This window comes from Phalacrocorax aristotelis, chromosome 2 (genome assembly GCF_949628215.1).
Source record: "Phalacrocorax aristotelis chromosome 2, bGulAri2.1, whole genome shotgun sequence".
Classification (NCBI taxonomy): domain Eukaryota; kingdom Metazoa; phylum Chordata; class Aves; order Suliformes; family Phalacrocoracidae; genus Phalacrocorax; species Phalacrocorax aristotelis.
This window is the reverse complement of record NC_134277.1, coordinates 113,013,363-113,026,000: the sequence shown is the minus strand read 5'-3', so window position 1 is coordinate 113,026,000 and position 12,638 is coordinate 113,013,363. Positions and strand designations below refer to the sequence as shown.

General features: G+C 40.5%; 1 protein-coding gene across 4 annotated transcripts in view; it reads left to right on the top strand.

The window, feature by feature from the left end:
* ARHGAP28 (Rho GTPase activating protein 28) overlaps window positions 1–12,638 on the top strand; it is a 76,098-nt gene that overhangs the window by 18,336 nt on the left and 45,124 nt on the right. The window contains exon 1 of one of the 4 annotated variants that reach the window (XM_075084717.1): window positions 7,601–7,740. The exons of the other annotated variants lie outside the window; for them this stretch is intronic. The gene's annotated coding sequence lies outside the window, so the exon portion shown is untranslated. Of the gene's footprint in view, window positions 1–7,600; window positions 7,741–12,638 lie in introns of those variants that run through there. 4 annotated transcript variants of the gene reach the window in all.

The window sequence follows — 12,638 nt, the reverse complement described above, 5'->3', positions numbered from 1 at the left end:
CCCTAACTTTCTGAGTTTATGTAGTGAGAAAGAATCAATTCCATCTCTGAACTATAGCTATCTTAGAGGTATAAAATGACATTTTCTACCTGAACTGCAATCAGGACATGGCCAGGGAGCACAGCTCTCTGCATGGACAGACGTGGGATGCAGGCTTTTGATGGTAAACAGCATTTTTCAGTGTAGCTGGTACAAAGCACTAGCACCCAGGAGGCTTTTGCTTCTGACTCACACCTCCAGTGCATAATAATAGTAGCAACAACATCAACAACAACAACATTTTCACAGCACACAGAAACAAATGCAATGAGCAGAGGTGGCATAAGCAGCAGACTGAAATTTCACAGGTACTGTAAGCAGGCCTCGATGTACACTGGAATTAGGCCAGAATACTAGACACAGCACTGCAGCCCTACCAAGACAGGGCCCCATGGGATTTCCTGGCAGGTCTCTTGCACCCACACCCCGACACAGGTGCTGGTGGGGCAGGGGATAAAGGGTGTGTTCACCAGTTAGTGCTTGTATGTGTCCTGTGTGGGTGACATTGTCAGATTTCACTGCCCCCCCTCTTTAAAACACGTGCTTTTTCCCATCTGCCATAACCCACCACCAAGTAAGTTAATAACGCTTGTCCTATAAGGCATAATTTGCCCTCTCAGATCATATGGATCTGCAGAAAAACAAGAACTGGGACCATGTGAAATCCTTACCCATCAGAGCATCCAACAAGTGCTGCCTGCAGTTGTGATGGCTGGCAAAGGAGGTTTTTACTGCAGTTTTGACAGTGCTGCCAGGAAAACCATTTTGAAATGCCATCCCTTATCAAACATCTTTAATTTTTCCTCTCTGATCCAGCACTTTCTATTAGTCATAATCAGCATTTTTCTTCTGACTTGCCAATGCCAAAGAAGTCCTGCTGGTGAAACTGCAGGCGCTGGGGTTAGTACCAGTTGTTACATGAACAACAGGGAGCTGAAGCACTTGATGCAATAGTGTGTGTTGCAAGAGGAAATAACTCCGATAATGATCTCGCAGGACTACATAAAACCTGTGGCATTGTCAGACGGCTGGTGTCCTCAGGCCTCCCAGCTGGAGTTGTGCAAGTGTGAGAGGTACTAAGAAAGAAAAGCTGGAAACAGCAGGTGACTGCTGGCCCTGAAGAAGTGCTCTTCATATCGCTGATCATGAAAACCATAGGTCTGGGTATATCTTGTTTGGACAGTGCTGTTGAAGCCAGCGATCTCTAAATCTTGATAAAAACCTTGATCTTGAAAGCAAGCAGGAACCTCATCCAGGATTGTGAAGGCATTTGTGTTTAAAAAGGTCTATGCCTGTTTCCCAAGCAGATAAAAGTGCCTTTGGGGGCCTGAGTCTCCGCTAGTTTGCACCCGCTGCAGCCGTTTAGACATGCAGGAGTAGGGGCAAAACACCGGTTTCAGCAGTGCTAGAGATGGTCCTGGTTCCTCAGGTGGCATGGACAGGATTTTGGCCACACTCAGTGTGCCAAGCACTGAACATGGTGAGCTCTAGGTCTCTGGACTGAAGTCAGGCAAGGGCGATCTGTGGCCTCAGCTACTGTCACTTTCCTAATGCCATCGAATTGTGGCAATGATAAACAATCACATTATGTTTACTTTTGAGGGGAGCTGCTTCTTCTTTTGTTCTTTTTTATCTCTACGCTAATATTTTCAGATTTCTCATATTTTATTTTTTATGATAAAATGTCTGTGATGGTTCAAAGTGGAGTGGTTAACATGGATTCTTTCTTTTAAACTCGCTAATAAAAGTTTCTTTTCTCCTACCCTCTTTTTTGCTGCATTGTACAAGATGGGCCTCTTGAATTCTGCCGGCCTGCCAAGCCCAGTTCTGGTTTCATGTCAAATAATTAACAAAATTTTAGAACAACCTAATATTTACATTATACATGGTAATTAGACATGTCTTTGACTTATGTGTGTTTCTGTTTAAAGGAATGAACTTTGGAGACTGGACATTTGTAACTGATTGAGCATATTCAGAGCCATAATTATGTATAGAAAGTAAAAACTTCTTTTTTCCTTTGTCTGTTAGTGTCCAACAGAATTTTCAGATGTAATGCCTATTTAGTTAACAATTTTTTTTAAGTACTTTTACTGGAACACATTTCATGATTTACAGTCCCCCTACGGTAACATTGCTGATTAAATTAACATTACCTAATGGATGAAACTAGTAAGATATTTTGTTCAAATTAAATCCTCACCTTTAAGGAGAAATTAATTGGTCAATAGACCATTAGAAACTCAGCAGAAACTTACTCCATTTCTTAAAATAAAGGTTACTGGCCAAATATGAATTTGGCAGTTACTGTTACTTTTAAAGTCCCATTAGTGAAGAACATCTGTTAATATAAAAATATCTCTGTTACATTACACTGGTTTAGCTGTAGTTAGTTTAGCACTGCTTGGTTAACATCTAAGGGAGGAGGGGGAGTAAATGTCTTACATTTGGTAATCAGTAAGCCAGGGCTTTTATCCGTTGCTTGGCTTTGTTTGGGTTTAGACAAAGTTCCTCTGTTTTTGCTCAAGCTGCAGTAATCTTTCAGCCCTTGATGTCATGCATTCTGTGTTTTCTATAGTCTTTATAATAATCTTTGAACCCTCAGCCCACATCATATGTTATGAATATTCTTTTTTTGAAGAGAGGCAGACAATCATTTTAGACTGCAGGAACCCTACCCCTAACATTTCTCTGCACGTCAAAGTCATGGGGCAACATCAGGGAGAAGAAATAGCAGAAAGACCGGTTTGGAAAGATGCTTTGGGATGAGGAAAAGCAGACCGGGGATCAGCAAAAAAAATTACTTTTAAGGGTCAGAATTCCACTGTTCTTGAGGGGTGATTCAAACTGTACCTTGAAAAGCCTCTTCAAGGCCACACCTGGTTCAGGGTGTGAGCACTGTCAGACTGTCGCTGCAGAGGAGCAAGAGCCAGAAATTGGTCCTGGTGAATGTAGGGAATGGTAGTGCTACACACTGTCAGCTCAGGTCCTTCTTTCCAGGTGAAAATACACTGAAATTCAGAGATACTAGCAAGTAATTATTTTCTTCATCTTCTTGCCAGGTGACTGATAGGGTTTGTTATTCACTTCCTCCTAAGTCAGTGACTCTTCTATCAGACTGTCATCTTTTTATTCTTGGCCATCTTGGCCTGTTTAGCTTTGAAAGAAGTGGTGTCTCTAAGGGAAAATAAGTGTCTTCCCCAGGGAATTTGCACTGTAAATCCTTGGGATTAGGATAACTAACAACTTCTCTCTGATACAGTTTAATGCAACAAGTAAGACAAGCTTTTGTTGCGGAGACCTAATAGAATATTGTCAAAAGTCATCAGGTGACTGAAAATTAAGCTGCAAAATAGTGTTCCTCCAAAGACCAAAATGCCACCTGAAAAAACCTCTGTGTTTGTAAATTCAGCACAAAAAATGGCTCCCCCATCACATGGCTCCACACACTGTTTCCAGTGTACATATGACCTTGGTATGTGGCTATTGCAATGGGCACTGGAAAACAAGCTCAATCCCTTCCTGTTCATTTACTAGTGGAGGAGGTTTTTTCCATCCGGCAAGTTCATTTGTCAAGGTGACCTTCGCAGCTGACACCGAGCGTTACTGCAGATAAAGAATGCCACCTCAGCATGTTTGTGAAACCCAGCTCAGCAGCCAGCCATGGGCCTCCTGTGAGGCACGGGGCGTTGCAAAACAAAACCCTTCCTCCAGGCACTGCAAGGGTTTCTCTGTTCCACAGTTTTCAAACATCGGCACTGCACATTTTGCAATCCTTTTGTCATGCTCTGTAAACCTTCTTCTCTTGCCTGACTGGTTTTATGTCGGAATGGTCTTGAGGTTAAGTAGTTTCTTTTGAAAAATCCCTATTCTGTAAATTAATGGTCTCCTAGCTAGAGCTAAGACCACAATTAAATCTTAATCGATCATGAATGTAGGTAGGAAACTTCACAGATCCCCTGCCAAAGCCCAGGCGGAAGAAGCAGATCTTCAGAGATCTCCTAAGAGAAAGTTTAATACTTCATGGCATCTGAGGAGCTGATGTCAAGTCTGGACTGCTTGGCCATGAATGACTATCTTCTTCCTATCTACATAGTTGCTTTCAAATACATCACTTATTAAGTTTTAGGATATTGTCATTTTTCTACCATGAAAAACAAGCCAGATTTGGAGCATGTGTGCTTAATATATCCCAGTGTTAACGTAAAATCCAGCCTGGCAAAGAGCTTCTGGTTTTTGCTCACTAACAGCTGGAATAGATCAATATATAAAGTCCCTGGAAATAGCAGTCATGTTTCAGAAGAAACCACCACTTGATTATGATCATGCCAGTTTAATTTCTGGAATAATTAATCCAATGATAATTCTTCCAGTTCCTTCCTTGTAGTTTTATTTTCAGGCTTACCATATGGCACCAGTTAGACTAAACCCTTAAAGCTATTCCCCAGCAGCAGGAACCTGTTAAAACAAGAGACTGTATTTAGAAGTGGGACCGGGGGGGAGGGGTGGAAACACCCAAACATTTCTTTTTCAGGGGGGAAAAAAGAAGATTTGGGTTAATCAGAATAATCTACTGAGCATTTTTTCGAGCCAAGAAAAAAAATACAAAAATCAGAAAAAGCTGAAACATTTAATTGCAACATCTTCTAAATTAAATGTTTTGTTTCTAATTTATGTGGGTTTAATTTTCAATAGAAAAGTAAAACAAACCTCTGAGATCAAACTGTTTTTTGTTCTTCTGAATTTCTACAGGAAAAGCAAATGGCTTAATTTCAGATTAACTTTAAATGAAGATTTTGTTCTATTACTTGTTTGGTCAAAGCCCTGAAAAATCCATTATTTGCATAGCTAATTGTTTATGACTGGTTCTTACGTCCAGATGCAGCAAAAAGCTTAAACATTTGTCTGGTTGGAAGGATAATCTATGTATTTCTGCAGTCATAAAACGGAGTCAACAGCAGGTCTATTTTCTGTCTCAGTATTTATCTTTAGAAAAAGAATAGCATGAAAGCACATGTCAGTATTTATTAGCTGTAAGACATTGAGTATATCTGCTGAAATATTTCATCATTATGTGTCATAAATGGAATTAGTTTAGAGCTACTTTTGTGCAAACCATGAAACAGAATACTGAAATATGAATAAAGATATGCATGCAGGCAGATCTCTGTCATCCTTCGGTGGGACACCTGTGTATATATGTTCACCACTGTATATTTTTCATAGGACAGCTGTGATTAGGGCTCACCATTGTGCTGGTCCAGAAAGAGTGAGGGCAAAACATGAGTTTTAAATATATTTACGTAGTTTCATAGAGCAAGACTTTTAACCCAAATGTTTGTTTAAATTGTAGTTAAGGAAAATACTGGTTTTGGAGGTAAAATAGGTTAAGTGCAAGGACACTGCAGGGAGAGGGTTACAGTTCCCTTAATTTGAAGTGTACCTAATGCCCAGTGAGCATTTACCTATTTCCAGCATTTAACAGCTCTTTGGCGAGTCCCCCACTGTCTTCTCCCTTTATGGGCAGCAAGAAAGACATGTCATCCATAGGTGAGCTAAATTGCTCTGTGGAGGTCACTTTCTTTCCACTGGCTGTAATTGGGAGCCTGCAGCAAGCAGGATCCTAACTAACACGTCCCAGCTCAACATCTAGTGTTAGACAAAAGGACCCAGCACTTACTGAAACACGGAGAGTGTTTTAATTGTCAACAGCAGCCAGAAGGACAACATGCTTACTGTGAATTGCTGCACTTGAGCTGGCCTCTGCTTCCTCCCCTCTCTCCCTGACTATGTTTTTCGGTACTGCACAGGCAGCGAGCTGTAAGGGATTTGGGTTGCAAATGGGAACCCACCTTCATATTTGCCAAATCTAACCAAAAGTCACCTTAATTACTAGGAAAACCTAAGTCACTCTTACCAAGGTTTGTTTAAATTCCAGTAGAGAGCAACTTTGGGAAAAGGCAATCCTAAAACTCTATTTATCTGACTGTTCAGACAAAGCCTAGAATTAGGTATCAAATGACTTTAATTTCTTCTACAGCTCAAGAAGAGTTAATAGTGGCAGCAGTGTACCACTTAATTAAAAAGAGGGAGAAGACATCCTTGGAGGAAGAGGGGACGGCAGTCTCATGACTATTCAGCCTAGAGGTTGCTTCTGAATGCCTGTAGGTGGTAACACTATAGAGGTATTTAGTCAGGATGATATGGACTAGCATCATCATATCGCTTCAGGCAAGGGAGCAGTAGCTGCCAAGCAGCTTCTAGTCCCCACCACCACCAGCTGGATTTGTAGTATGAACAGCCCCACAGTCCACTACCAAATTCCTGAATCACCCTCTTGCCTGCAATTTATGCTTTAAAGGACACTTGTCCCTAAACAGACCTACAGACAGTGGTAAATGACCAGAACATTTCAAATTTTCAAGGATTTCTGTGATCCTTAAAGTTCACCAGAAGAAACAGAAAGGAAACATTAAGTCCAGTTTAAAACACAAAGCAAATTTAACTCCAAGATGAACTGTAAAACTAAACCACTTCTGGTTTTGCTCTTTTCTGTTCCCTTCCAAAATCTGTGGCTGATTCAGGAAGTCCTTTCCCTTTTTTTTTTTTCCCCAGCATTTTTTTCCTTTCTTTCTCTGCTTGTTCTAATTAAATCACAGGCTTTCTTTTCCCTTTACTCTGCTGAAGGGATTTAGCCATGTCTTGGAGGAAGTGAAGGATATAAAACAATCTTATAACCAGAAAGTCAGCTTTTCCTCCTGTATTTCAGGCTGGAGGAATGATGACAGGAATGCTATAAGTTTGACAGACCAGTGTAAGCATTTCAATAGATAAACAAAGGTTAGATAGAGGGAGTAAGGTTTGACCATCTCATATGCTTTCCGTGCTTAAGAGTTATTTCTTCCTCATCCCCCAGCTGCAGCTCAGATTCATCCCCAGATTTCAAGACTTTATCTATCTTGTGGCCAAACTAAATTCTGGGCCACTGTTCATACAAAACCTGGTGCATGCTTTTTTCAGTATTCATCTAGGCCTCCCACTGATCATCTCGCTGTAGTAAAAGCAAGAAAGGCTTCCCCATAAATATTTGATTTCTTAACAGCTGTACTCTGGCTTGCTTCTCCCTCCTCACTGGCATTGTGCACTATGCTTCTGCTCTGGGTGGAGTAGCCACCTCCATGCAGAGAGAGCTCATCATTAATTTGCATCTGGTCATTTATGATTTTTTTGCATCATGCTAATGGTAGTGTGTCATATCCTTCTAGCAGAAAACACATAAATTGGCTCCTTCTTTTTCTGAGCCACCCCACAGGGACTCTCCTGAATTACAGCACAGCTTAGTGCTGATTACTTTTTTATTTCTCCTCTTAGAAAACGGATAAAAGGTTTAAGTTCTGATACAAACAGGAAAACACACTAAGAGGATTTATCCTGAAGGCATCTACTTTTTAAATAGTGATGAAGCAGTGACAGTCTATTTCCCACAAGGGCCAGAAGCTCCACCGCTCTTTGTTCCCACAGCCTTTGTATGACTGGAGGCAGAATATCCTATCACAGGCTGTCAGATAGCTCCCAGAATATGCAACTTGGTGGTCATAGGCTGAGGAGGGACTCACTGCCACTAGGAGCATGAAGTTGTGTGTCAGAAGGACTCAGCTGTGCTCCCTTAAGGATAACGCCAAGGCTTTATTCTGCTCTGAGGTAAGACTTGCAGAATTTACTAAATCAGTAACTTCTTAGCCTTCCAGACCCTGCTCCCTCCCTTTTGTTTTCTTAAACAAGGAGCAACAGGAGGGGGAGCGAGCTGTCAGAGTTATCACTAGTGGAATTTTCCAGCTTTACCAGGCAGGAAAGGGGGGGACAAAAAAAAAATGATCCACTGTAGAAAAACAACTGGACACAGTGCAAGTGAAAGCAGCTGCAGGATGGGCATGTGCATGCTTTGCATTGCCTCACTTCGAAAATACACCTCAAGAATCTATTAACATGAACGCAATAATAAGGTGTGCTTCTGGAAAATTTTATTGTTATAATACAATTTTTTCTCACCATTTATTCTGTTTAAAAATGTGTTGCACTGGAAAATTCTTCCAGAGGGAGCAGAAACTTTACTTAAAATTTGATTAATCTCAGTTTTTCCCATTTTTGCTTTCATTTGATTTGGGGTCAGCAATTTGCTTTTTCAAACTTTGGCCTTCTGATGTTATATAGATGTTTATGATACTCATGTGAATTTCAGCTCAGTGTCATGACCAGACTTTAACCTGCACAAGTAGAGCTTTATGCAAACCTAGCTGTAAGGAAAGAAGAAACTCATCATTTATAAAATCAAGGAATCATATCATTTTATGGGAGGAAAGTCATGTCTGACAATTTAAGTGATGCTTTCATACAGATTACATGGCTAAAGAACTAAAGTGCTTCTACATTTACAAAAACATTATCCTAATCCACATTTTTCAATTTTTGCTCAAATCTGGCTCGGTTCTGGACACTTGGCAGGCGGGGATTTGCAGGTAGCACAGGCTCTTTCTAATGGCTACTTTCAGTCTGAAGGTGCTTATGTCTGGTAACCAGGTAAAAATCCAGGGCATCAGGGGAAGAGCAGCTATAACTGTTTACCTTGTAATGAAAACTGGAGAAATTCAAGGGAGCTGGAAACCAGGACTTGTCCACATTGTTCTGAGGAAACTGGAAGCTTGTTTATGTAGTCTAAATAAATGCAAACAATAGACCATCAATCCAGCACTCACGGACAGGCTCTCTCATCCCTCACGGAGGAATTCCAGGGCATTTCTCTTCCGCTGGCTGGCTGGCATGTCGCTCAGAGCTCTGCAACTCCAGAGCAAACATCAGGAGTGTTTGAGGAGTTTCTTTTAGAAGTTCTTGCTCCACGGCAGTTTGCACATGCTGAAATGGCCAATGCAACCTTTCCAGTTCCAAAGTCTCCCTGCAGAAAAATATGAGCCGGGGTCATGACCATCAGCAGAATTAATACTCCTTGCCTTGGGGAAAACTTTTCAAGGATTTCTTCCCTTGTTATTCCCTCTGTAGGGGCAACACAAGGCCCATACTGGGGGTCAAAAGGAAGTCTGAAATGGTATCAGATGCTGTAAAGCAGCACAATATGACGATCATGGTCCAATATGATGAATACATAACAGATTTTAATTGACTTTGATCAGTATGAAAAGGCAAGTACTTTCTTTTTCCTTTGTCAAACATGAAGACTCACTGAAAGGAAATTTAGGCAGTTAATATCCCTGGAGATCTGACTTTTGCTACCTATATTCTTGATTGATTTGTTTAGAAAAGAGAATCAGATCAGCAGGATTATTGTGAAATTTCTACTGGACAGTTACACTCCTCACGCTAACAGGATTTCTTCAGCAAATAGTGTCATTACGAGTCCTGGTAGTGTTTGGTCAGGATGGGAGATAGGGCTTACTGGCATAAATGATTGTCTAGATTGCGTTTTGTGATTTTGTGACTCCTTTTTCATATGAATGGAAGAATTCTGAGGAACCTCCCATCACTGGGTTTCCTCCTGTTTGTTCTTAGTGAAGGTGATGCTGTCCATGCGAAGAAAAGGTAGCTCACTCTTGGCTGTTAGGGCTTTTTCAGGCAGGGCTTTGCAGTGCAACTGCAAAGTGATTCCTAATTCAGAAAGTCTCTGTGAGACACAGAAATGTACATGTTTCTAGATAACTAGAAATTCTCCACTGTCAATGCTGTTTTAAGATAATGACCAAATTCTGATTAAAATGAACTTAGCAACTCTAAGCAACATTGTTTTTCTTCAACTCTCTTAATTACTTTTTATTAGAAAGCCTATTCAAACGTACTGTTTTGGAAAACCTTAGGTGGTGAGTTGCATGTAAGTGATCATCATGATACAGCAGCCTCTTAATTTGACAGGTCTGTCTCCCATCAAAATGAGTCCAACTACTTTGTATAGTCTGTTCCTTTTTTATCTTGAATTAGTCTTCCATTAAACAACAAATTAAAGTTGATTCCCTGGTTCGTGCTGTACAAAACTTTCCATTTTATGTGTTATCTATACTTTTTCACAAAGGCTTTTAGGAGATTACTAAAATATTCCATCCCTTTGTTCCCATCTTTGCTCTGTATTCATACATATGTTTATATGCAAGTATGAATCTGTATGTATGTATAGTAATCTTCCCCTTAGGATATTGTGCATTTATGTCATAAAGGAAAAGGAGATTAACAGTACAATACAATACAAACAGGCTGACTTTATGGTGATCTTGCAGAAACTCCTGCCAAGCAAAAGAATAAATAACATCTGTGTTAATCAAAGCCAACTTTAAAAGATAAGGTGTGAATTTAGGTGGTCAAAATCCCAGAAAACTGGGCAAGCTTAATGCTCGCAGAAAAAGGACTCCAAGGACAAAGAGTGTAAGGGTATACAATTAAGTGGAAGGCAAATTTTCAAAATTGCTTCTGTGACTTAAAAGCCTAAGTACCACCTTCAAAACTGACTTTGTGTGCAGGAGCATTTTCTCTCCCTGTAAGTCCATAAGCTTTGTGCTCCTGAATCCCTCAGTGTTTTCTGAAAATGGGAGTGAGGTGACTGCCCTCCTAAGTCCCTTTTGGAAGCATGATCTTTAGTCACCTGGAAGTCCAGAAAAAATACTGGTCCCAGCAGCAGCTGAATACCAACCAGGGATACCAACTCAAACCAAAGAACTAGAGGTACAAGCGTGATTATTCCCATTTTACTGGAAAGCCACCTATCATCTCTGTTTTGGATTAAACTTATGAAGATGTGTTAGCCTGTTCAAGATCCTGTGGAAGCATTTTGAATCAATTGTAACTGATGTAAATATAGTCTTTGACTGGAAATATTCCAGAGCAAGAGAGCTGCAACCGTTCAGCCAAGATGCATTATATCAAAAGCATGGATCAGTAATTCAGTGTCCTCATGTGAAGGACAACATTACAGCTTCACAGCATTCATAAAGTGCCTGCACAGTGAAAGAACTAACACCATCTTTAAAAGATGGATGAATGCCCTCTGAATCTTCCCCTCCTATCATGGATCATGCCTGTTATGTAGGCAGGAGGGGGAAGAGGAGCATGTACACATGATGACAGAGGGCACAATAACAGTTTAGTAGTACCCATTTGGCGTGAGCATGTGAGCTTTCAAACATGATTTACTATGTTTGTATAGCAATATTAATTACTTTCTAGAGGCTATCCAGCCAAGAATATGTACGGGGCTGACAAAGCTCAGTTAGAAACTTCAGCCAAGCTCTGCAGGACTTAGAAAAGATTAGCGGTTCTATTACTTGTAGTGTACCATAGCTCTAAGTCACGAACTAGGTCTTGTATTTTTAACCTTCTTCTGCGGCAAAACATCTGTGTGATTTTAGAGATGTCACTTTACCTCCCTCCATAATTCTTATTTGACAACATCTCCGTGGTTCTGCTACGATAAATTAACTCTTGCCCATATAGTTAATTAAAAGCTACAGGGGGTAGTTGGGGTGTTTTAGTAGTTATCAAATTCTTGTTTGTTACTATCCACCACATGACGATTTGGTATCTGGGTTCAAATTCCCAGCTGTGACTAAGGAGAACTCAACACAGCTTAAAGAAGCAATTCTCCAAAGTCTTCTTTCTGTTCTCCCGATGCGACCTGGTGCAAACCCAGAAGACCTTAGAACAATCCAGAACAAATCAGTAACTGCCAAAATAGCCAAGAGTGATCCCTTCCTGTACTACATGATGTCTACAAATGTGCTGTAGAACTTTCTAGCATGGTTCAGGGCCATTCTGTTTCCCAGGAAAACATGAATGGGCATTTTGTACCTATTTTAAGATGCCCGAAGCTGAGATAATATTGTCCCTCTACATCTTCTGAGCTTTGAAGACTTCCCTCCAGTGTGAGCCCATTTTCCTCAGAGACTTCCAAGAGCTACCTCTTACTCTCCCATTGTCAATATTAAGACATTTAAATTTCCAAGCCCCATGCACAGAAGTTATTTGGCTGGCCTCAACAGGGGTGCTTGCAGGATTCAGAATTATTCCTATCGCTGAGGAACTGTGGACAAAGGCACCATGTTTTGCAAATATTAGTGGTCTTTCTAGCTCCAAGAACTTCAGAAGCTTCTTTATATCTGAAAAGTTAACACTGAAATACCTGGCATGCTGCAGCTTTCCTCAGAGTGCGCATGGATGAAATATTTGAGATAAACCTCTAAAATAGAATAAGCAGGAAAAATAAAAAGGTAGCTGAAGGAAAAATAAAAAGGTAGCTGAAGGCAACTGGAAAGCTGCTGTGCATCATGTACTAGTATTCCCATTTAAGAGGTAATTTTTCTTATTCTGTTATTTGCCTTTTTTATGGACGTTGTAAAGAAGTGTAACCTAGTCAAATATTTCCAGCTCTCACTGGAGTTCCAGTGGTTTAGAAGCATCAGTGATTCATTTGGATCCTTACTTGGAAAGGTCATGGTTTTCACCAGCATGTAGAGCAAACACTTGAATACAAATTAGAAAAATACTACTTGAAATTTATGGCGTTGCCTTGAAATTTCTAGTGAAGATGTTCCCTCTATCTCTTTAGA